Raw genomic sequence first — 25140 nt, forward strand, 5'->3', positions numbered from 1 at the left:
AACCCCATATCAGCCAGTGACTACAGAGAAAGCAGTGGCCTAAGATACAGGCCTCCCACTGGAGTTGATGACCAAGCAAACCAAGAAAATCACCTTTCTCGGTTGAGCTTTAGATTCAGGATAGTCACCTCGTTTTTCTCCTCCTTTTAAATTTCCAGGCTAGGCATGGTGGCTCACACCTATAATCCTAGCACCTTGGGAGGCCAAGATAGGAGGAATGCTTGAGGCCAGGAGTTCAAGAACAACCTGGTCAACATAGCAAGACCCCGTCTCTAAAAACTAAACTAAACTAAAATAAATTTCTAATGATCTTGGTAACACATAAACACATTCTGTCCGTAAAATCTTAAAATGTTACACGGGCAAACCAGTTTTTGTCTTTTCTCCTGCCACTCTCTACACACACTTCTGTCTCTAAAAATCCTTATTCCTATCATGTTGGGTGCTATTTCCTTTGTGTGAAATGGCCACCGCCCCCACCCCCACCCCACCAAATATACTGAACAATGATTCCTGAGCTGCCAGGCCTCTGCAGCTGGCACTTCCTCCACTCACTCCCCAGAAGTGGGCTGGGTCTGCCCCTCCCGCTCACCATACTTTGTGCGCACTGCTAGCACAAGCTTGCTACACTGTATTCTGCCTGTTTTTGCTTTTTCCTTGGCAGATTGTGAGCTCTGTGAAGGCAAGACCCACATCCTACTCCCATCTACTCCATCCTCCCAACCTCTGGCCCTGTATGAAGAATGTGCTACCTAATGATATTGCCACTGCTGACTTGAGTCTCTTCCTGAAAGAAAAAATATCTGAATAAGTGACATCACGGTTCATGGGAGGCAGTGACTGTCTTCTTTGAATGGGCAGGCAGAAAGGGAGGGGGAAGCCACAGGAAGACAGAGAAAGCATTGTGCTGGCAGGCACTGGGGATGCAAAGAAGAATGCAACAGGGGTCCTGCCTTCAAGGAGCTCACAATCGTGTTGGATGCTTATGGAATGCAGAAATACCCATGAATCCTTCCTCTTCTTAAGCTCCAAGAAATCAAAGAGGAACCCATAAGCACAGCTGAGACAGAGTGGCAACGAAAGAGGATATGTGGCTGTTTTGTTCCCTAGCAGAATGAACCTGGAAAGCTTAAAGTCCTTCTTACTTCAAAATTAGCTCAATCTTCCCTGTTTTCAATTCTTGTGATCTTCATCAATTTCAGATTTAGTATCTTGCTTCAATCAGCCACTGAGAGGGTAACATTCAGTATTTAATTGAGAAAAACAAATTTTCTAAGAAACACCTCAACTTGTTTACAGGCAGAATAGGTAAGAATGAACCGGACAAATGGAAGACAGATAAGCTAACTCAGGGCCTTATTCTCAGTACCCACAATATTTTCTACAGATAGAAGTAATATATACAGTCAACGTAGCTTTATCTGCAAGCTCATCTGCCACACAGAAGTTTGACTTCCAAAAAAAAAAAAAAAAAAAAGGCAGAACCCAAACTACTCATGTGGCTTGGGCTCTGAATGTTGCTTTGTAAAGATATCTCAGAGTGAAATTATCCAGCAAACCCTTGTGTGGATAGAAGGTTCCACAAGTCAACAACCGCTTAAGCAGTTTAAACCAACAAGCAAGATGCCCTCTATTTAAATGCTATGAGTGAATCTATTTTAAGCCTTTAAAAATCCTTTGGGCAGGTGTTTAAGCTGTGCACAGACTGAGCCTGTGGAGGCTCCGGGGGGTGGGGGAGGGCGGGCTCCACTCTCCATGCCGGCAACATTTTGTTCAGACAATCTTCCTGCAGCAGGTCATGTGACAAAGGCCAAATAAACAGCATCTGGGGATTTTCAATTACAGACCTTCGCCCAGCATGCCTGCACTGTAATCTCTACCAGATGAGGCTCAGGCCTCCCTATTTTCAATAATTCACACACTGTGTACACATAACATGACAATAAGGGCATTCATGGTGTGCCCTGATTCGCAGATCAAAGCTAGCAAAGGGCCAGCTGTAAGCATGCTCGGCTGCTGGATGATTCGTGCCTTTCACAGGCTTGGAAAGGCGCTCCACAGGACCTGGCAGGCCGGCCTCTTTCCTGTGTGGTATGCTGAGCAAACTCTGAACATGAGCGAGGCACAGCCCCCTGGGGCAGCCAGAGAGGCGACCAATTCTATGTGCATTTGAGAGTACTGGAAAAGATTCAAACGTCAACCTACTCCACAAGCTGCCTCTTGGATAGACTTCTCTTGGCTAATGCACGATGCATGCAAAAGGCCACCACTAAAAGGGGCAGGTAGTTCTTGAGACGAAACCTGTTCTACAAAGACAGTATGGTTTCCATACTTAATAAACCCTTAGCCAGGTGCAGGTGCTCGAGTTCACAAATCCACTGGCTGTGCAGTTCCCATTTAGCCATCACACACATGCACACAGACGCAGACACAAACTACGTGGAGGTACATTGTTAATGCATGCTACAGAGCTTTGGATCTGGGAAACGAAAGAGGACACTGTTGTTATTACTGAATTCCCTACACATTAACTCAATTAACTCCTGTGCTGGACTAACACTTCTAGCTACTGTGTGTGTGTGTTTGCACACACACACAATAGTGCTTTGAAAGCATTCAGAATTCTCAAGTCCACAACATTCCAAATGTCTCTTTCCCTGAAGAGAGAGCTGCAACTGGAGAAAATAAGGACACCACTTCCTCATATAAAAATTTCAAGCCCAGCGCAGTGGTTCATGTCTGTAATCCCAGCACTTTCAGACGCCAAGGAGGGTGGATCACTTGAGGTCAGGAGTTCAATATCAGCCTGGCCAAGATGGTGAAACCCCGTGTCTACTAAAAATACAAAAATTAGCCAGGCATGGTGGTGGGTGTCTGTAGTCCCAGCTACTCGGGAGGCTGAGGCAGAGAACTGCTTGAACCTGGGAGGCGGAGGTTGCAGTGAGCCGAGATCGTGCCACTGCCCTTCAGCCTGGGTGACGGGCGAGACTCTGTCTCAAAAAAAAAAAGATTTCATACCCGTCCATCAGGGCAGGAACCAGGAGAAAGCGGTAATGGTGACTTTCTTGGAGCCAACACATGCTGCTCACCAGCTGTGGGCTGTGTGTCCTTACCCCCTTTTCTTGCTCATTCAGAACGGTTTCCTCTTAATCACAATAATCCCAAAAGTGCTAAAACATATCAATCGTTGGGTAAGCCCGGCCTACAAAGGGCCAGCCGGCTGGCTTTTATGGGCTTGTCCAACAGCAGCTGATACTTCATTCAGTGACAAATCCAATTTAGCAGTTACAAGAGGTTTAGCATCCCTGAAAAAAATATTGGGGTTGATCTGGCACTCTGAAGTCAGCAAATGCTCCACTGCCATATTGTTGCAGAGATTTTTCTGCCGTCATATTTGGATGTCTATAACCAACTGTCTCGCACCTTCCCTACCCCTGCCCTCCAATGATTTGATGCTGGTGGTGACAACAATTTAATCCCTGGATAAAAAAATATAGGCAACAAATCACATGTGGAAACTGACTGAATAATGTGATTTTACCATCATCCCCTCAAACATAAAAAGGGGGAGGAACTGGCTCTCCTTTTCAAACAGGAATTTCTAACGTTGAAAGAAAAAGCTATGAGGAAAAGGTGATTTCACTCTAACCTCTGGACTCTTAGTTCTTAAGAATAAAAAGAGATAAGCAAATGTGTTTTTAGCCTTGGATTAAATTTTGTCTTATTAAAAACAATGGCGGGACTACCATAAAGACCTTGTAACTAAATTATTTACATTTATTTAAACATTAAAACACTAAAACAAAAAAAGTTTAAGTCACGATGGGTGAAAGAAACTGGCATAAAGAAAAGTTTTTGAATATTTAATATACATTCTTTACAGATTATATAAATTCAAGTTAAAAGAATTTCCAAAGAAAATAACTTGAATAATTTAGCTATAAAAGGACTTCACAACCAACAAAATGTCATTAATTTATATGGTAAAACAAAACGGAAATGATCTAATAGGAACATGGGCTGATTATTCCTTTAATATTAGGCTTTGTTGTCAATAGTTGATTATTTACCCCGGCTCCAGTTTTAATGATAGCAAAAAAGTGACCACAGAAACATCTGATTTTAAAAAAGAACAAGTTTTCAGTGCCATAAACGAGATGTATGCAATTATGGCTGGCAAGACATCAACAATGAAATATTCATACATGGAGTTATTTCATGTGGTTTTAAAACATTATTCTTTTCTCTAGATTTTTTAAAACACAAACTGAAAAGTAAAACAAAATCAACAACCAAACCCTGCAGATTTGAAAAGACATTTAGCTTTTGTTAATAACAATCCATTAGATTAATATTTTGTCAATGTCACTTGTCACAACAAAAGCAGCAGCATTTATAATTTACTCTAAGACTGGTTTAATTAAAATTCAAAAAACCATGACAAAGCTATATTGAATTTCATTTCCCACATTGTAATTACTTACTTTGTACCTGATTATAAACAGTATTTTATTACATCCACAAAAACGCATTTAAAAGCTAACAGTAATTCATAGACACTGGAAGAACTGAGAGAACAAGTCCTGTCACTTCTACTTTGAATAGAGAGCTACTTCCTACTTCAATGTGACATAAGAAATGAGGATGCATGATCTTTTCCAACCTGAGGGGATCTATGGATCTGCCAACATTACTTTCCCTAAGAGCTGGGCTCGGACTCCTTGTGAACACAGATTTGGCAGAGCCAGATCTATGTGCACCCTCCCAAGACCAATAGAAAGGGTCTGACTTGGCTCAAACCCAACAATGAGACAATAGAGGCTGCCAGGCATGATGGATGACTTAAAGGACTTAAAACCACCATTTGCATCCTCCCAGATAAACAATTAGCTAGAAAAAAAAAATTTGTTTTTTTCCTGGAAGCAACTTCCAATGCTGTTAATCTGCCCAGCAGAAGAGAGGTAGTTTAGTAAAATTAGAATAAAATTTGAAAATGTCTCAGACAAATGTTCTTAAAATATCTCACTGGAATTAGAAGAAATAAACCATTCATTTTACATTTTTTAAGTTTAGAATTTTAAAAGTTAGAAAAGGCTTTGAAGCTTATAACTCTCTTAAAGTCAGTGTCAGAAGGTTTTCAATATATTTACTTAGTTCATTTTTCTATTCCCTCGTCCTTCATTTGAAATCCATGTAATTCTTAAGGGCAGCATAATAAAAAAAAAATTCACTTATTGAACAAGGCAGACAGGCATAAACACGATTTAAGCATGAAAAAAAGGAAACGGCCTACAGACATGCTTGCTAGATAAAAATCAGTGGTTCTGAAACGCATACAAGCAATTTTCTGGAGCTCATGAAGACCCAGGAGAGAATGCTTGAGAAACGACAGAGAAATCTCTTAAAAGTCACCCTGCATTTCTCTAGAATGAATTTACAGGACAGGCTAAGAGTATCTCCGGAAGTTCACCAAGCCTCCATTAATAAATGAGGCAGCAGTGTGGTTTCCGTGGCAACAGACTCCTGACTCCAGTAAGCTTCGTGCACAACTGCCAAAGATTTCTCCTCAAATCTCAACTTCCTGTTTCCAGGTACTGACAAAACCAAACATACTTTTAAGCCCAGGGAAACAGCAACAGCGTAGGGGTTTTCAATAGGGATTCTCGTAACGGTGGTTTAGTCAAAAGTGAGGTGGAAGTATTGCAAGACTAGGCAGCTCGATCTTGCCGCAGAGGCTTGGAGAACGCTTTTAAAGGGAGCTAAGAGCCCCCTGAGAATGTTCAGTGAGTTAAATATATTTGCTGTAATATTATAATGTGTTATGACAAGCTATATATCATTATAATAGGTTCCCATGATTCACATTTGCCTGTTTTTTTTCCCCCCCTTTGCCGTGGAAATGATTTGGGGGTTTGGGTCAGCTTGATTCAGAATTCGGCACATGAAGAAAGCTAACTACATTTCTTTAACATATGTAACCTTGAGGTTTATAGGAGAGGTCATGATACATTTTAAAAGAGACCTTCCCAGACTCCTTCATATGAACGGTGAAGTATGGAAAAGTACAGACGCTAGGACTCTGCCATTAGCAGTCACTGACTTTAGGGAAAGTTATTAGCCTTTGTGAGCCTCAGTTTCCCCAAAGGTCTCCTACCCTATAATGCTATGATACCATGATAAGCCCTAGCTACTTCTACATTCCTTCCAAACACATGCAGAGAACACCAGAAAGCACTGGTGTGCTTCGATTCTCCATCTCCCGTTTCCCTCTAAACACTGAAGGAGCTGAGTTACCAGGGTGCAAACCGAAGGAAGATAGCATATTTCCCAATAAATGCAAGTAGCTGAAAGAAGGGCAGCTACCATGACAGCAGCCTGGAGGAGGCATGTGGAGGGATTCTCAGAAAAGAGAGAATTCTAAACCAATCCCTCCAAGATCAGCGTGAAACCAATGTTCCCCATAGAGTTTCCCTTGGAAAAAAATAATCGAGGAAAACTGTACTTATTCTTTATGCTAAGGCAGCGAACACACTTCCTAATCAGCATCCATCCCCACCATCTCAGGAGCTGCGCTCAGAGCAGAAAGAAAGTCTCTTAAGCCAGTGGCTTGCTAAGCACCGATTATAGGCATGGCTTGGTGGGGACAGCTAAGAAGACCAAAGGAGGGAAAAAAGGCAGCTCTTCTGTACCCACTGAGCTTACACTCTATCTACCCCATGGTGTATAAGAGACGCAGGTAGGAAAAGAGGCAGAGCCACAGCGGCTATACATTTTTCAGGATTTCCCTTTTAAATTCTGTTCCTTTTCCCCTTTCACCTATGAATAAATCTGAGTCTATGTGCCTCTCTGCATCCATAAAATAATGTAACTTCCCACATGACTCACAGATGCACCGCCCCTAGCGTATTTTCATGTTAAAAGGCTTTAGCAGACAGTAACAAATTCCTGACAGCTACAACTGATAACCTGAGACAAGAAAAGGTATTCCATTTCAATTTTCAGACAGGTCTGGCTTGGGAACAAACCAGCTGAGGGACAGGGAGGGTAAATTTCCAGTACAACTCTCCCTGTAAAAGCAATCAAGTTACTACCAATGGAGAACAATCAAATACCCACCAGAACTCTGCAAGCCACTGGGTATCTCATCCCATTCCACTCACAAGGGCCCACGCAGAAAGTCACCACTTGCATATAAACTTCCCTATGAAGTCTATGCCTTAGTTTTCTACCTCAGAGAAAAATGAGAGGCTTCTGATAGGAATGGGGCCCCTCAAGCCTCGAGAGAAGATCTGCAGAGAGTTGGGAATATCTATTAACACAGACGGCACTTCCAAACTGCAGAAGAGCCCACAGTCGAACCCTGGACCCAGGCTAAGACATGGCCATTTATTTCGTGAAAGTGAAAACGAGTAAAAGTTAAGTGAAAGACTATTACGCAGGAACGATCATCCCCAGTATACGCATTTGGACTGACCTCTCTATAATTTAATTGTAGGAGGTTGTATTTACCACCACAACACTGGCTATGGCCTCTTAACTCTCACAAGCTTCTCATGGCTTCTTCTGACTCCCCATCCTTACACAATCATTCCACTGCAAAAACATCCATCTCTCAGACTCATTCACCTTCCACCCTTCTTGCCTTGGCCCTATTTCGTTTCTGGTCTTTTAAAGCCGCCTCCGAACTGTTTTCCTTACTTTCCATCTGCTCCCACTCTCACCCTTCCTTAAGGCTACAACCAGAAGGATCTTTCTCAGATTAATGAGTCTTATCACATTACCCTGAATGTGGGCTTTCTATCATATAGTCCCCCACACCTAGAATGCAAACTCTTGTTGCTGCCTGCAAATTTCTATTCATCTTTTAATATCCAACTGAAACAAAACCCTCCATTACACAAAGTTAGTGATTCCCTGGTTGTGCTCCTTACGTTCTGAACCAGCTCTGATAGTCCCCGCCACGTTCTGGCACCACTTCTTTCCCAACCAACGTCTCTACTACTCCCTAAAGTACTACTACGTGGCAGGAGCTTTTTCCTGTAATTTCTGTTACCTCAGTCCCCAGGACACAGCCTAGCACCTGGGACATAATAATTGTTAACTGAATGGATGGGCCAGAAGCATGTGGACAGTGGATGCAGTATTTCAATCAGAAGCTCGTGATCTTCGAAGACTTTTGTTTTTGTTTGTTTGTTTTGTTTTCAGATGGAGTCTCACTCTGTCACCCAGGCTGGAGTGCTGTGTCACGCTCTTGACTCACTGCAGCCTCCACCTCCAGGGTTCAAGCAATTCTCCTGTCTCAGCCTCCCGAGTAGCTGGGACTACAGGCATGCATTACCACACCTAGCTAATTTTTGTATTTTTAGTAGAGATGGGGTTTCACTACGTTGGCCAGGCTGATCTCAAACTCCTGACCTCAGGTGATCCACTGGCCTCTGCCTCCCAAAGTGCTGGGATTACAGGCGTAAGCCACCATGCCCGGCCCCCAATTTTTTTTTTAATAAGTTGGAATGAAAAATACTATTTTGAGGAAAAAAAATATTTGGGAATTGTCCCAAGTCTATGAAAAACAATGCTCAGAGTTCTTTCCTAAGTTGCTTGTGTGGTGACATGTCTTTTGTCAAAAGAAATTTGTAAGTCTGTTTCCCCAGTTTGAGCTACACAGATTTTCTGTTGAGAAACCATTTTATGTCATGTGTGTGGTTTCTCATCTATCCAAGCTTCCTAACTGCAAAAATATTATCACTCTATAACCAACAAGCAAACAATGAAAATATTTTTAACTGCACTGCCTGGGCTTAGAGAAACTCTCTTACAGACTTTAGTATTAGTGAATCAGAAATGTTTGGCTCTAGAAGACACTTTAGAGATAATTTCATCTAACAGTTTCAATTTTGCAGGTGACAAAATGAAAGCAAAAAGCAGTCAAAAGACATGTACAAGGCCACAACACTTGTGGGTTTACTAAGAATCTCCTGACTCTGAAGCAGTGCTCATTTTAAAACTAATATATAATAAACTTTTGTTTTACATGAACGTTTTACTTAAAATGTTACAATTTATCTTTAAAGTAATCCCATCATTAACATTTAGTAAACACATGAGGCCGGGTGCGGTGGCTTAAGCCTGTAATCCCAGCACTTTGGGAGGCCGAGACGGGCGGATCACGAGGTCAGAAGATCGAGACCATCCTGGCTAACACGGTGAAACCCGGTCTCTACTAAAAAATGCAAAAAACTAGCCGGGCGAGGTGGCAGGCGCCTATAGTCCCAGCTACTCGGGAGGCTGAGGCAGGAGAATGGCGTAAGCCCGGGAAGCAGAGCTTGCAGTGAGCTGAGATCCGGCCACTGTACTCCAGCCTGGGCAACAGAGCGAGACTCCGTCTCAAAAAAAAAAAAAAAAAAAAAAAAAAAAAAAAAAAAAAAAGAAACATGTCTTTAATTTGCTGCCAATATGATTTGAAACCAAAAGTATTCTTAATTAGAAAAAACCAATTCAGATATAATTGGAATTTATATCTCAGAGGCTATTCTGATCACAATTACATAATCAAAACGTAAAGGTTGATTTTCTCCCTTAAAGGATCAGGGGCCTAGAAATATTCTTGGATGCCATGTAGCACCATCTATATTAAGTATTACCCAAGGACAATACAGTGCTCCAAATGCCCCTAAAAACTAGAATCCTATTTGTCATACATTTCTCCTGAGTGTATTACAAGTTTCACAAAAGGAAGTCCCGTATTAACACAGAACCCAGAACTTCTGTTATTAGGATTCATGAGGATGTGTTGTAAGTCATTAAGTGACAGTACTGTCTTCAAAATCTCATAGATTAGGCTGGGCACGGTGGCTCACAACTGTAATCCCAGCACTCTGGGAGTCCCAGGAGGGCAGATCATCTGAGGTCAGGAGCTCGAGACCAGCCTGGCCAACATGGTGAAACCCCGTCTCTACTAAAAAAACACAAAAAAATTAGTGGGGTTGGTGGTGGGCGCCTATAATCCAGCTACTTGGGAGGCTGAGGCAGGAGAATCACTTGAACTCTGGAGGCAGAGGTTTCACTGAGCTGAGATCACGCCATTGCACTCCAGCCTGGGCAACAAGAGCAAAACTCCGTCTCAGAAGAAAGAAGAAAGAAGGAAGAAGAAGGAAGAAAGAAGAAAGAAGAAGAAGAAGGAGAAGGAAGAGGAGGAGGAGGAGGAAAGAGGAAAGAAAAAAGGAAGAAGGAAGAAAGAAGAAGAAGAAAGGAGGAAAGAGGAAGAAGGAAGAAGAGAAAGAGACAGTAGAGATGCATGAACACAGAGGAAAGGCCGTGTGAGGACACAATGAGAAGACGGCCATCTACAAGCCAACGAGAGAGGCCCCAGGAGTAACTAAACCTGATAATACTTTGATCTCTTGGGCTTCCAGGCTGCAGAACCGGGAGAAAATAAATTTCTGTTGTTTAATCCACCCAGTATTCTATTATGGCAGCCCTACTAGACTAGTATAACCTATCTGTAGCTTCCAAAGAGACTCTAATCTCATTGAGGACAGTAGCCAAAACTGCCCTGTCCATTACTAAGGACCCGATGCCTGGCCCAGGGCAGGGGCTCAATGAAAAAATAACAGAAAGCCCTTTTCTTGAGTGTTTGCAGAAATTAATATAATAATAATTTTAAGCACACAGCCTAAGAGTATGATGGGAGTGGCTACTTTTCATATTAATAGCTAAGCGGGCAAGAAAGGAAAAGGGTAACCAATTATACCGTCCCTTCTACTCTAAACAGACTTTTAAATATGCTTGTAGTGTAAACTTTTGGACATTATAAGTAGTTAATTTCAAGATAATTATGGATGAAGAGTAAGTTAATTAAGTTGTTTGCTTTTATATACTAGGGTATATATGAGTTCGCCAGGCTTGAGAAAAAGTCACTGTGGGATCATTAATCAACTGGCGCTTAGATCCTGAACATTAAAAAAGGACACATCAAAGCTGAGTTAGTGGTATTTAACTTTGCATTTCATAATGCAACACTTTCCAAAGGTGATCTTTGCCAAAGAAAAACAGATCCATTTCTTCTTATGACAAATGTACCATTACTCTCCACCTTTTACCCTGCTAAGTCTGCGATGTGGTGAAAGTTTATCAAAATAACCTCTAAGGCAGATAAACTAGTCGGTGGAGTAGCCAGCACAAGAATGAGTGGTTTTCCAAGGACTGAAATCAGAAATTGAAAGGTGGCATAAAAATAAATACATTCTGGAGCTTTAATATACAGCAAGTTGACTATAATTAGCAATCCTGTAGCATATATTTGAAATTCACTAAGGTTCTACCCCTAAAGTTTACTAGGTTCCAAAATTACCAAACCCGCTCTCTCCTCCAAGCTAAAGTCTCATGCTAGTAACATAACGATTCCAGTTTGGGGTTAGGAGGAAGCAGTCTAGTTGAATTCATCCACACAACACTAAGTGACCCCTTTATTCATCATCGCAGGAAAGGCAACAATTGAAAGGTTTTTGTTTTTCTTTTTGTTTTTTTTTTTTTGAGACAGAGTTTCACTCTGTCACCCAGGCTGGAGCGCAGTGGCGCGGTCTTGGCTCACTGCAAGCTCCGCCTCCCGGGTTCACGCCATTCTCCTGCCTCAGCCTCCTGAGTAGCTGGGACTACAGTCGCCCGTCATCACACCAGGCTAATTTTTTTGTATTTTTAGTAGAGATGGGGTTTCACCGTGTTAGCTGGGATGGTCTCGATCTCCTGACCTCATGATCCACCCGCCTTGGCCTCCCAAAGTGCTGGGATTACAGATGTGAGCCCCCGCGCCCGGCCCAAAAGATTTTTTTTTAATTTTGCTTCTAACTGACAGATAAATTTGTGATATCATATGATGTTATCATATATGTACACATTGCAGAATCATTAAATCAGGCTAATTAACATATCTACCACCTCATATTCTTATCATTTCTTTGTGACGAGAACATTTAAAACCTAGTCTTTTGGTAATTTTGAAATATACAACACATTATTATTAACTATAGTCACTATGCTGTGCAAGAGATCACTAGAACTTATTCCTCCTAACTGAAACTTTGTACTCATTGACTAAGACCTCTCCTTTCTCCATCCACCCCAAAAAAGAAAATACTAATGCTTTCAAATAAAACTCCAAATAGCAGCATTAACACATTCAGAATCCCTAAGTTTGCCTCTTTGAATAGAAGTTCTCTTCTTCTATATCTCTACCTGTAGATTATGAAAAAGTAACACATTCTTCCAGGTCAGCTGTAAGTTAGAAAGAAACCAGAGTTTGTTTACATAAGTGTTACCATTTAAAAACCTCAGAGCCACCAGGTACAGTGGCTCACGCCTATATTCCCAACCCTTTGGGAGGCCGAAGCAGGTGGATCACATGAGGCCAGGAGTTGAGACCAGCCTGGTCAACATGGCGAAACCCCTTTTCTACTAAAAATCCAAAAAAAATTAGCCAGGTGTGCGGGCATGAGCCAATAATTCCACCTACTTGGGAGGCTGAAGTTGCAGTTACTGAGACTGCGCGACTGCACTCCAGCCTGGGTGACAGAGCGAGACTCCTTTCCAAACAAACAAACAAACCTCAGAGCCAAATAAATTTATTCTCCCACAAATATGCAAATGTTCTGCAAGAATAAATTCTAGACCTACATTGGGTAATAAACTATCAGCATCACCAGGAATCTATCCCAAACCAGTAAAAATCAAATCCTATCACAGTGGCCGATCTGCTGCTTTGTAGTTAAGAAAACAAACCAACAAGGTTTGATATTACACATACTCACTGCTGGTTTTGGTGCATTAGCTTCCAATCTCCCTCTGCAACTTCCTGAGCTATAACAAGAAGCTCTGAACCCCATGGAAGTGACATATACTGTCACAAAGACAAGGTCAGCCTCGCGCAACTAGAAGCAATATAAAAATCACAAAACTGTAAAGCATTTTCTCTATATACACAATTGTACTTACCCTCTGCCTTTCAGAACTCTCAGGGAAAAAAAAAGAGTCAAAACTTATCTTTAATTGCTCTGTAATCTCAGCACTTTGGGAGGCCAAGGCAGGAGGATAGCTTGAGGCCAGGAATTTGAGACCAGCCTGGGCAACACAGCAAGATCCCATCTCTACAAACAAACTTAAAATTAAGATTAAAAAAAAAAAAGAGTGGGCACAGAGGTTCACACCTATAATCCCAATACTTTGGGAGACTGAGGCAGGATGATCGCTTGAGCCCAGGAGTTCAAGACCAACCTGGGCAACACTGTGAGACCCCATCCCCACAAGAAAACAACACACAAAAAAACAAACAAAAAATATCTTTAACTGGTAACAAGTACTATTTATTAAGTGTCTATTGTATACCACCAGGCATTGTGCAACACACTTCCCATACATCTCTCTCCACAATTACAAAAGTCGAGAGAGGCTGTTATTATTTTCATTTTACTGATGAGGAAACAGCCCCAGACCAATTAAGGAGCTCACTCAAAACACACATCTAATAAATGGTAGCAATGGGACTTCAGCCCAGGTCTGTCAGATTGCACTGCCCTTAAAAGGAGGTCATGTCAGATGTTCACAAGTCCAAAGCTTCCATGGATATCTGTTACAGTCACTGTCTAGCCTATGTGACCAGTGATTTAGAAAGAATTAATAGTCTAAGTAAATAAAACACCAGAAAATCTATTCCACGTAACTCATAACTCACCCTCCCCTCTCCAAAAGTCAACTGACTAATTTATCTTCCACACCTCAAATTGTTTGTTTTACACCAAATTATAATTATTCCCCAGGGCTGGTCATCAGTCACTTATTCACATTGGAAGTACAGGTTGCTTGACATCTAGTTTGATCCAAGTCATCTCTCTCAGATTCAAATCTTAAATTCTCATTCCTCAAGATGTAACAGTTGCAACTCAATTCCATAAACATTTATTAAATCCTTACATAACTGCATGTGTCAAGCAAACAGACACAGCCCATGCCCAAGGCAAGCTCAAGGTCTAGTTGGGGAAATAAGCAACCAAATGAGTAAACACAAGGAGGGGGCAACTAATTTGGTTTGAGAAATTTGGGAGGCACCTAAGGGATTCTTGAAGAATGAGTGGGAATCTATAAAATGGCTAATGAAAGAAAGCATACTAAGTACAAAAAAGGAACAAAATGGTACCATAACTTGGAAATATTGAGTAATTCTGTGTGACCAAATGGGAAGGGAGAATAAATGGCGGAGGCAGGTTGTGAAAATTGTTATATATGAAAACTTTATCCTGTAGGAAAAAGGGAACCAACACTTTTTTCAGTAGCATGGCAACAGAAATAAATGTAACTAACGTTCTGGCTCTCTCAGCAAGCAGGAGGTGATGCAAATTCCACATTTTCAGATTTTACATGCCCAGTCTGCTGGGTCACTAATGATGAATGTCAAAAGAAAAACAAAGCTACTTATGGTTCTCCTTTTTCATTATGTTAGTTCAGGTACAGCCCTCTTCTGCTTGGCATATGTTAGATTCATGTTGTACCCTGCATTAAAACATTCAGCACAAGGAGGCCAAGGAGAAGGCAGACCTGCATTTCAGCACATCTCTGCAAGCTGCAACGCAATGTTCATAATTAAGATGACCTGAATTCCCCCCAAATCTTCTTTTTCCAACTCACTGATTAAAGTCTTGATTAAAAATACAGACATTTTGTCATCCTTACTACATTTATCTCACCTCAAAACTCTCCTGACTGGGTGAAAGAAAATGCTGCCTTCTCTGGTCAATTATTGCATGGACACAAGGGACCAATTAATGCCATCCATAAAAGCCCGAATCATTCTGTCAATTAACAAGAACTAACTATGTCATCAGATATATTACTGGTGAGCAAGTCTATTTGGTTGCAATATGTCTTGAAGGAGAGCAGTATCAAATGAATCACAATTGACTTGGACAACTGCTAGCATAATTTCGGAAGATGAAAAGACAGATGTGGTAGTTATTAGTGGTCCCCTGAGGAATTACAGCCAAGCAATTGTAATGTGCTAAGACTGCACTAGCAGGTGCCTGCAGTACAAATCAGACAGAGGGTTAAATCAATATTTTCAATTTCTTAGGATCAATCTGGTGTTTGAACGAGATGGAAACTTGTTAGCAATTGGCAGGATGTGTAAATGAAAAGTCAAACTTCTTATTATTTGTTAAAAAGGAATGAGTGTACTGCATCATGCCCTTGGCACAAGGTAATGCTTTCATGATCCAGTAGCTGGGGCATTCACTGAGAATCAAACGGTTCTTAAATTTTAATAGAGTGCAAAAGGTTAGCTTCATAAAGGTTGAACATTCAAGATCTTTAAAAATGATTGAAGTGTCAATAGGGAAGTTTTGAGCTGTGACAACAGTATAGTTATTAATGATTAGTTCAAGAAGCAGAAGGAAACCTTAAACTTAATGGAAAGAGGAGAAAAATAAGGTCTTACCAAGAACGTAAAGATTAAATATGGTCTTGGGAACATTATGCCTTTTCTTACTTTGCTAAGGAACGGTTTAGCTTTGAGGACTATTTATCAAAAACTTGGATTTTTTTCCCCCTAGTCTTCTATGCCACATTTACAACCCTTGTTGAATGCATGGATTAACTGAACAACTGTCTCTGACAATGTTCGATCTCATTTTTTGTTAGTTTGCTTGCTTTGAATTTAGGGATAAACAATCCTTCATAGGCCCCCAAATTACGAAAATCTAATACAAATGAACAGAGCTCAGAAGCTTAGAATTGTAAACAAAAAATTTGTAACCTAATATATTTTGTGTGTACATAGTAATCATTTTAATCACCATGAGGGTTGGTGGTGGGGGAACAGTGTGGTTTACTGGGAGTCAGAGACATGGTGTGAATCTGAGGTCTGCTACTTACTCACCAGGGCACTAGGATCAGTTCCACAGTGCTAAGAAACTGGGGGGGGGGGGGGGGGGGGGGCAGCTTTCCCACGTCTTAATACCTGTTGAGAGCAGTAAATCTCCTGCCTGGCATATCAATTAAAAGTGCAAGTATCTGCATGTTACATGCTATTTAAAAACAAGTGGCATATTTCAGTAAGTAAAAAAATAAATAAATGCATTATAGTGCAATGTAAGTATTACAGGCAAACTGAGACCCTACTTTTTTTTTTTTTTTTTGGAGACAGAGTCTCACTCTGTCACCCAGGCTAGAGTAGAGCAGCATGATGATCTCGGCTCGTTGCAACCTCTGTCACCCAGGCTCAAGTAATCCTCCCACCTCAGCCTCCTGAGTAGCTGGGACTACAGGCACACATCACCACACTTGGCTAATTTTTAAAATTTTTGTAGAGACAAGGTCTCACTACATAGGCCAGGCTGAATATTTTCCTTTGGCCAAAAAAAAAAAAAACAAAAAACAAAAAAAAACACAATACCACTATCTCTAAAACCTATTTTAAAAAACCATTTCAAATAATAATTTACTGACTATACAAGAGCAAGATTTTTAAGACACAAAGATAATAAGGCAGACCATCTACCCTCAAGGAGTTTGGGGGAAATATGTACCCCTCAATTAATGGCAAACAAGGCAGATCTAAGATCACCTCAGGCAACTGGGGGAATTCAGGGAAAGAAGAAAGCCCTCAGCTGGCAGAGGGGGCAGGAGAAGGACAAGTTCTATAGGAAAGAATTCATGGAATAAACAAAATTTGAGATGGGCTCTGAAGAAGGGTAAGATTTAGACAGGGCTGGGGAGAGTCAGAAGGAAGAAAACCAGACAAGGAAGGTTTCCTGGAGGAGGAACCATGGAGTGGTGGAATGGGAACCAAAGAAAGAAGGAAGGAATTCCAGGCAGAGAAAGCTTCATCTGCCAAAGAGGTTGCTTCAGTGGAACTGAACAGCTGGAACTAGCCTTCACAAGAGCAGAGAACGAGAGAGAAGTAGGGTCATCGGCTCACCATCACCAGCACTGAGGTCCTGCAGCAGATGAAGGGCAAGAGGGAGAAGGGCCTGTCCATAAACCCAGCCAGAGGGAGGACAGAAAAGGGAAGAGAACCAGCAGATGGGGACAGGGAGGGGTATCTCCCTCTCCCTACACCTTTTGCTTGTTTTTTCCCTTTAAAAAACTGGCTCATTTTTCCCTTTAAATAGGAATTATAGTGTGTGTGTGTGTGTGTGTGTGTGTGTGTGTGTGTGTCTGCAAATATAACTGACACAAAATATAATTTATATACAATTAGTGTATGTACATAGATTTATATGTACTATATACACATTAACCAGGATAACAGATTTTTTTAAAGAATGAGTACATTCTAGATTTTGTTTATTAAGCTCACGTGAGCAACAGACACTAAAGAACAAAAGGGCTGTGCTGTGTGGGGAGGCTGCAGTCTCCCAGACAAGAGGAGGCCCTGAGAGCCTGGGCACCACTCCCTGCCTGCTTCTAAAACAGAAGGTCTCTGCGGCCAGATGTAACTGGGTGAAGCCTTCCCTTCAGCAGCTGGTAGGAGAGGCCAAGTCTCAAGCTGCCTAAAGAGGTGGCCAGTTTTGGGTTGAGTCTTCCTTAAGGCCCAGGACTCCTTAAGTCTTCCTACTTCTGGGCCCCTTGCTTCATCACAACATTGTCCACTGGGATGCCCCCACTGCCAGCCTTTGTGGATCTTTGTAGGTCAGGTATCCTCTGACCTCACCTGCCAGGTGAGATATGGTCTTGCCCCCTCCCCAAGATGCTCTCTTCCTTTGTTTATTTGGTCTTTGAAACCTCAGTCACTCATGGCTCTCTGAATTCTCTCCTCTTAGCAAGGCTAAGCTCCTCTATTTCCCAGTGGCTCAGGGACTTTCCCACAGCCCCAGGGGTCCTTTGTCTGATGCCTTTCTGGCCTCTGTGTCCATGTACCTGTTCTCCCTCTATCTCTCCACTCCCAAAGCCCAGCTCAGCAAAATCACCTCATCAAACCCCTCTCTGACCTTCTCAGAAATGTCCCTGCCCTGCTCTATGGACAGCTACAAACTCCTACCCTACCCAGCCCATCCATGTAAATGTCTTGTGCTGGGTGTTACGGAGAAATAAAGATGGCCTCAACACTCAGGTATTCCTGTCTCAAGAATTATATAAAAGTAAAGCACCAGATACAGTCTTCAGGATACAGTAATTGCTCAATTGCTCAATCTTATAAACACCTGAGTTCACTGGGCCTACTTCTCTACAACTGGACAGTAAAAGGCTAGTAGAAGCACACACCACGTCTTCTCCACCTCTCATGCTAACAGTGGAGAGCTCAATAAATACACGGATAAAGGAAGAAAAATGTTTAGCCAGAGGATCAGTATGAGCATTATCAATGTTCCAAGTCAGCGAGAATAAAAAACAAATTCAAGGTCCTTTCCTTCGGTTTGGATTTTACTTCTAAAGGCAAACATTACAGTAAGCTACATTTTCTGCATTAGTCTCAGTTGACACTAACTGGTCAGGAGAAACCAGTTGCTCTGAGGCATACTCTGGGGTCCTGGGTGAGCACAGGATATGTCAAGGCCGCCTGGGTTGGGGGAGTTTAAGGGATGCTTACACAGAGTGAGGGAGAGGTTTGGTGGGCAAGGTCATTTGTTCATTCATTCTCTCGCATATGTTTGGAACAACTGCCTTGGGCCAGTCACCACGGAAGGCTCTGAGAATTCAATGGTATGGTAAATATGAGCCTCTGTCATGCAGCTTCTTTAGGGTCTACTGGGTCAAAATCCGCTGGATAAAAATTCTACCTGCTGCACTTTTGTCTTGGAGAGTTCCTCTGGATCAGAGCCTCTGCTTCCACCATCACTACCTCAATCTGCAATAACAAACAGATGGCTCTTAAGGGCCAGGGGGCTAAAATCACAGAAAAGGAGATGGAAAGAGGAAGCAGGAAATTTTCTTTCCAATATTTAAAAATCTTCACAAGATTAAAACAGTGAATCCATGTTTCACAAACATTATCATCTGCAGAAATATACACAACAGAATTTAACTAATTTATTTAAACTCTTAACTTGTCCCCAAAACAGGCAGGTTTCAAGAAATATGGGGTAAAAAAAAAAAATCAGGACAAAAGAGTCAGGAGTAAGGTTATACAGAAAAAAAATGAAATGCAAATCAATAAGAAACAAGGACTCCATGCTGACACCAGTTAAGAAAAAGTGAGTTAAGAAATCATTCGCTTGGATTTCTTGGTTAATAGGTACTATTTTTTAAAAAATCATTCAGTTTAAAAAAAAGAACAAAAACAAAAACCACACTCCCAAGGGCTATGCATATTGCCTGACTTCAGTTTTGTGAAAACAAAAGCTATATCTTTAAGAAATTCAACTCACAAACATCAGCTTTTGAAACCAAGGTTCAGCAAAGAAGAGCCAATAAAAATGCTGTAACTTGAAACCAACCCACACAGCACAAAAAGAAAGAAGAGAGGTCTGCCCGGGTCGCCCTCGACACACCCTTCTAACTTGGTTCTAGAACAGCAGTGCCCAGTTTGCAAGACAAGAAGCTAATTGACTCGAATGTCTGCTGCATAAGCTATAAAATAAGTACATAAAGAACAATATGAACATACAGCGCCATCAGTTACATAAAAAGGCCTGACTGTCCGACGCCACACTGTGCACCAAACAAGCACAGCAATTGTTTCAGCGGGCTGTACGGAGGAAGAATGAATAATTAGCGTCCTTGTGAATCAAGTGTCCACCAGGAAGAGAGCTCTATCCTGCAGCAGTGGCACGGCAGCACCCTCGGCCCGCCAGAGTCAAGCTGGGGTTTTTAAAGGTCTTTATTGACAATCAGGATGCCGGCAAACATACTCTTCAGCCAAGTAAACCGACAACTAGCCCCACTGTGGCCACTGCTCATTCGCTGGAACGCGCACTTCTTGTCTAAAGTCTCACCAACTGCTACTTCCCATTTCCAGGAAATGTCATTTTCCCTCACTTGTTTATTTTTGCATTGGCTAGGAACACAACAACTTCTGCTAAAGGTGGAGGGGTTGTGACAAAAGCATCCATTTGAGCTGTCCTGGCACAATGAACACAACATAAGAAGTCCCTAAACATTTCTTTCCAGAGAGTTTGAGTGGAGGGAAGCAAGGAGTAAATACCTTTGATTCTAGGATTTTTCTCCTTCTCCCATATCACCAGTGTCAAAAAACATTTCACTTCCTCCTGCAAATCTGAGAATAAGAGAGCAGGATGTGTGGACTGTCACTAGGACAAAAACCCACTGAATTGGAAGTGTCTGATGCGTGTGACAGTCTGCAACACAGGCAACATAAAGCAAAGGAATGACCATAGGACCTAGAATCAGTAGATGGGATTCAAAGGTCTGCTCTCTCTCAAGGGCTGTATCATTTTTAGCAAGTCATTAACTTATCTGGGTCTTACTTTTCCTACTTATAAAATAGGGATATTAAGTGTTCTCATGCACACCGACACACCTATCCCAAAGCCTAGGGTTGCTGAGAGAATGAAATGAGATTATGCACAGAAACTTCCTTTGACATGAATATGATTCTATAACTTCATCTATTTGGAAACTCAGAAAATGCTGGGCACGATCCCAGTATCTCATGAATATTTATTATTTGCTTAGCACTGAGAAAGGCCCCTAGGAGATGCAGAGAATTAAAAGGTACAGTTCCTGACTATGAAGAACTCATGGACTAGTAGAGTCAGGATACGTAAGTTCAGGTCTAACAAAAACTCAGGCATAGCCCACTGCTGATAATTACTCTCAATGCTTTTCCCTCATCTCACTTAATTCTTCAGTACTTAGGAAAATCCACTGGGTTCTATCCAGAAGGCTTACAGCCCTAAAAACAATAACAACAGAATTGATAAGTGGCATCTCTCCAGCACCCAGAGGTATTCTCAGAGACAGAGAGTTGAGAGGAATTCCCTATTGCCCTTGAGTTACTCTATGAATTCAAACCATGGGAGTACAAGAGCCCCAAAGGAAATCATGTCTGGAGTGACAAAAAGAATTTGCTGCCAATCTTTCAATTAAAATGTATTTTTTTAAAAGATAAGACTCTACATGCAATGCCTAGGAAAACCTAGTTCAGGAACCTCTAGAGTCTGAGCCCTAAGCTCACAGGTCTGAAATCCAAACTGTAATATTACTTAATAATGGGTTCCTATATGCTAGGCACAAAGCACTAAACATTTACACACACTTTTTCATTTGATGCTCAAAGCAACCCTAAGGGAAAAGGAATTTTCTTATCTCTATTTTGCAGATGAAGTGAAGGATTTGATGGAGTTAAGTAACTGACCCAAGGTTTGCATAACCGGTAAGAGGTGAACCATGATTTGAACCCAAGTAAGTTGATTTCAAATCCTATGCTAATTCTTATCACACCCTGATTGTTACATTAGTCTGACTTGTGTCTGTTTCCCCACTCTGCTGTTCATTTCTGGAAAACTACTTAGACACACAGTTATCTTTGCAGGACAAAAACCACTATGGATTCCCTACTATGGAGGACCCAGAGTTGAGGGAAAAGTGTAATCCAAGGTACAAAGTCCTACAACTTTATGCTCTTCTCCAAGGAAGTATATTTTCTCCTGAAAGATTTGGTGGTTTTGAAGATGTAACAGAGACCTACAAGAGCCCAGAAAGTGGTAATATTTTTGAGTGGTTAGTAAGTAAAAATATGTTCAACCTAACTAGGAACAAGAGAATATAGTTAAATAATGTGCTCACTTTTCACTCATTTTCGCCCACTGAATGAGCCAGCAAACCTTCTCCAAAGTAATTTGACATGCTGTGCTTCCAGTTTCATATCTAAGAACTCTTTGCCTAACTCAAGGTCATGAAGGCTTTTTACTATGTTTTCTGCTAGAATATTTAGCTTAACCTTCTATACTTTAGCCTAGGATCCATTTTGAGTTAATTTCTGTGTACCATGTGAGGCCAGGATTTAAATTTACCTTTCTTCACATGTGGATATCCAATTGTCCTAGCACTATACATTGAAAAGACTATTGAATTGAATTGCTTTTGAATTGCTTTGGTACCTTTGTAGAAAAATCAGTTGACAATAATGTAATGGTTTATTTCTAGACTCTCAATTCTGTACCATTATCTATGCTTACACCACTGTCTATCCTTACACCAGTAACACACTGATTTGATTAGTATAGCTTTGTAGTAAGTTTTGAAACTAGGAAATATAATCTTTTTCTTCCCTCTCCGAATTGTTTTGTTTATGCTAGGTCATCTACATTTCTGTAGTGTTAATAACAGTTTGACAATTCTTAAAAAAAAAAAAAATGCATACTGAAATTTTATAAGGACTGCACTGAATCTATAAATCATTTTAGGAAGATTTAACAATATTGAGTCTTCCAATCCATGAACATGGGATATCTCTCCATTTATTTAGCAATAAACTAGTCTTGCACTGATTTTATTAAATTTATTCCTAAGAATTGTGTTCATAATGTGGTTTTCAGATTGCCTGGTGCTAGTATATACAAATACAATTGATTTTTGTATATTGATCTTTTATCCTGTAAGGTTGCTGAACTCATTAGTTGGTTCATACTTTGGGGGAATGGGGATTGGACGTGTGTTCCTTTAGGTTTTCTAGTAGAGGCTCAATTGATCTGAAAACAAAGACAGTTTTCTTTCTTTCTTCCCAATCCAGATGCCTTTGATTTCTGAACCTGCAGTATAATTTAAAATACAAGTAGCAAAAGTGGACATCTCTGCCTGGTTCCAGATCTTAAGAGGAAGCCACATTCATAATCTGCATGAAGAAGCAGTCTATCCAAGCTATTATCTTTCTTGAAGACTTTATAAAACAGAACTGACTAAATATTTTCTTATACTGATGAACCATGATCACATACAAATAAAAAACGTACCTAGAAACTTTTAAAAATGAGTGTGTGTTTTAAGTTAAGAATAGAATCAAAAATGTCCTCTAATAGATGAAACATAAAATTCTCCTAACAAATATATGAAAAAGCAGTACCATCTCACGTAATGAAAGGTCGAAGTAGAGAGAAGGAAACAGAAGGGAGGGCAAACAAGGGCAGCAACAGTTCGGGAGAGGCTGCGATCACTGCCAGCTTCCGAACAGGCTCCAGGTCAGCATGGTTCTGCGAGGCCAGGAGTTCAGCCCCATCAACCCTCTCTACCTTCTACTCACCCCAGAGTTCAGGACTGGGAGGAACTGGTGGGAATGGGGCTCTAGCAATCTGGCCCCAACCCTCACCCCCATCACCCAGCTAGAAGTAAACTGGTAAGGGCCTGGAAGACAAGGAGCCTCCAGTGGGAGCTCTCACTCAGCAATTTTCACACAACAGTCTCTTATCTTAACAAAGCAGCCGGACTTCTTTGAAAACTTGGTTCCCGGATGGAAACAATCGGGCAGTATCCAACACTGTTTGAAAGAACACACTGGTTCCAAAGACCTTGTTTTCTCTAAAAGGTGAAAGTTTCGATGCCCCAGCAAGAGGCACAGCTGGGTGTTCAGAATTTGACTGCGGGAGGAAACTGCCAGCCCTGAGGCACCCTCTCTCTCTATCCTATACACAATTTCCAGCCTGGAGCACAGCACCTGCCTAGAATAACTTCTGTGCAAACACTCAGGCAAGTCTGCAGACAACAGTTGAATATTTACTATATGCAGAGTCCAGTGTCCAGAGTGTAGTTATTTTTAATTTCATATATTCCATTATACTGTGCAATAAATCTGATAAGGAAGGATGAGTGGAGGAGTAAACAAAGTAGACATTACAATTGGGGATTTCACAGAAAATACTGTTTAAAAAAATGACTTCCTCAAGGGATTTAAAATCTAGTGAGAAAGAAAACAATGAAGAAGTTGGAAATGCAGACCGAACTAGAGTTCATATTCCTAATTTTACAGACGTTCTCCTTTTTTGGTGTCTCAGAGAAGTGAACAGCCCCAATCACTTAGTCTCCCCCAAAATTAGAATAAATATCTCCCTGGGGAACGGTAGGTGAACCTCTGTGAACATTCTACCACATTTTATGAGGGTAACTCTTCAGTTTACATCCCTACCTGTCACATCCACTGTATCCCTCAACAACTGTCACTCTTGCCTCTGTAATCCCTGTGCCTGGGATGTTAATAGTTGCCAAGGAAATGTATCTTCTTCCTTTCCTCTGCTAATGGGATTGTGGACAAAAAAAAATCTGACACTGGACATATCCCCAACATAACTCCAGTGATGTAACACTAGTATATGTCCCAGCCTTGCACCTTTTCCCATCCAAAGGTTGCTGCACTATCAGAATGATCTGAAGGAAGAATAAATTACCAACATCAAGGAAGCACCTGCTCTCCCTTTCCTCCTGCATATCCCAACTAGAGAAAGCATCTCTAGTGCTAGATGGAAAGAAAAAGAGGCCAGGATGTCTGAGAAGGTCCCCAACATGCCCACCTGTACAGCAGCCTGGGAAGCCTCAGTATCCGACCTGCCCTGGGAAATGACTTCTGAACGCCTTCCAGGGACTAGGCACTTCTCACAGGTAGGTACCTCACTGAGGCCTCACTGACAACCTTGTGAATCAACCACTACCTGTGAAGCTGGAACATTTTAAAGGCAAGAAATCAGAGCTCAGAAGTCAAGTAACTTACTCAAGATCACACAGCTAGCAAGTGTTGGCCACTTTGGTTTGCCATTTAGAAAAGACCCTGAAGCTCCACACACAAGTCCTACAAGGTCTTATTTGTCATTATACATTCCCTAAAGAGCTCAGGGGGATGGCCTGATTAGCAAGGTGAAGGAGAACCAGGACAGCTGCTCTCTCTTCTTCACTGCTACAAGCAAAGATGAGACGTGCTGGGGGAATGGAAACTGCAAGACAAGTACAAATTGAAAAAATAAAAATAAAAAACAAAACCAAATACTAGACAATTATCTACTAAAACTGTTTTCTTGGGATGTAAAAATTATAAATTAAATTGGAGCTAGGTTTGAATTGCTTTTTAAGTTCACTTATTATATGGTCTGTACAACATGTAATCAGGACATACTCCAAAGATTACCCTGATAAGCTGTGAAAAGAGCACAGTCATTAAATAAAATCATGAGATAACTGCATGGTTCTCTGGGTTGGGCTTACTAATATGGATGC

General features: G+C 41.3%; 1 protein-coding gene and 1 long non-coding RNA gene across 12 annotated transcripts in view; one reads left to right on the forward strand and one right to left on the reverse strand.

Annotated features, from left to right (window-relative positions):
- Positions 1–25140, reverse strand: part of LOC105486900 (TEA domain transcription factor 1) — a 271293-nt gene that overhangs the window by 97162 nt on the left and 148991 nt on the right. The gene's annotated exons all lie outside the window — the stretch shown is intronic.
- LOC139357506 (uncharacterized) lies at positions 5523–22803 on the forward strand. Its single transcript, XR_011610808.1, has 4 exons — positions 5523–5591; positions 21263–21345; positions 21476–21663; positions 22676–22803. It is a non-coding gene; the product is annotated as an uncharacterized lncRNA (long non-coding RNA).

Source organism: Macaca nemestrina, chromosome 12 (genome assembly GCF_043159975.1).
Source record: "Macaca nemestrina isolate mMacNem1 chromosome 12, mMacNem.hap1, whole genome shotgun sequence".
Lineage (NCBI taxonomy): Eukaryota > Metazoa > Chordata > Mammalia > Primates > Cercopithecidae > Macaca > Macaca nemestrina.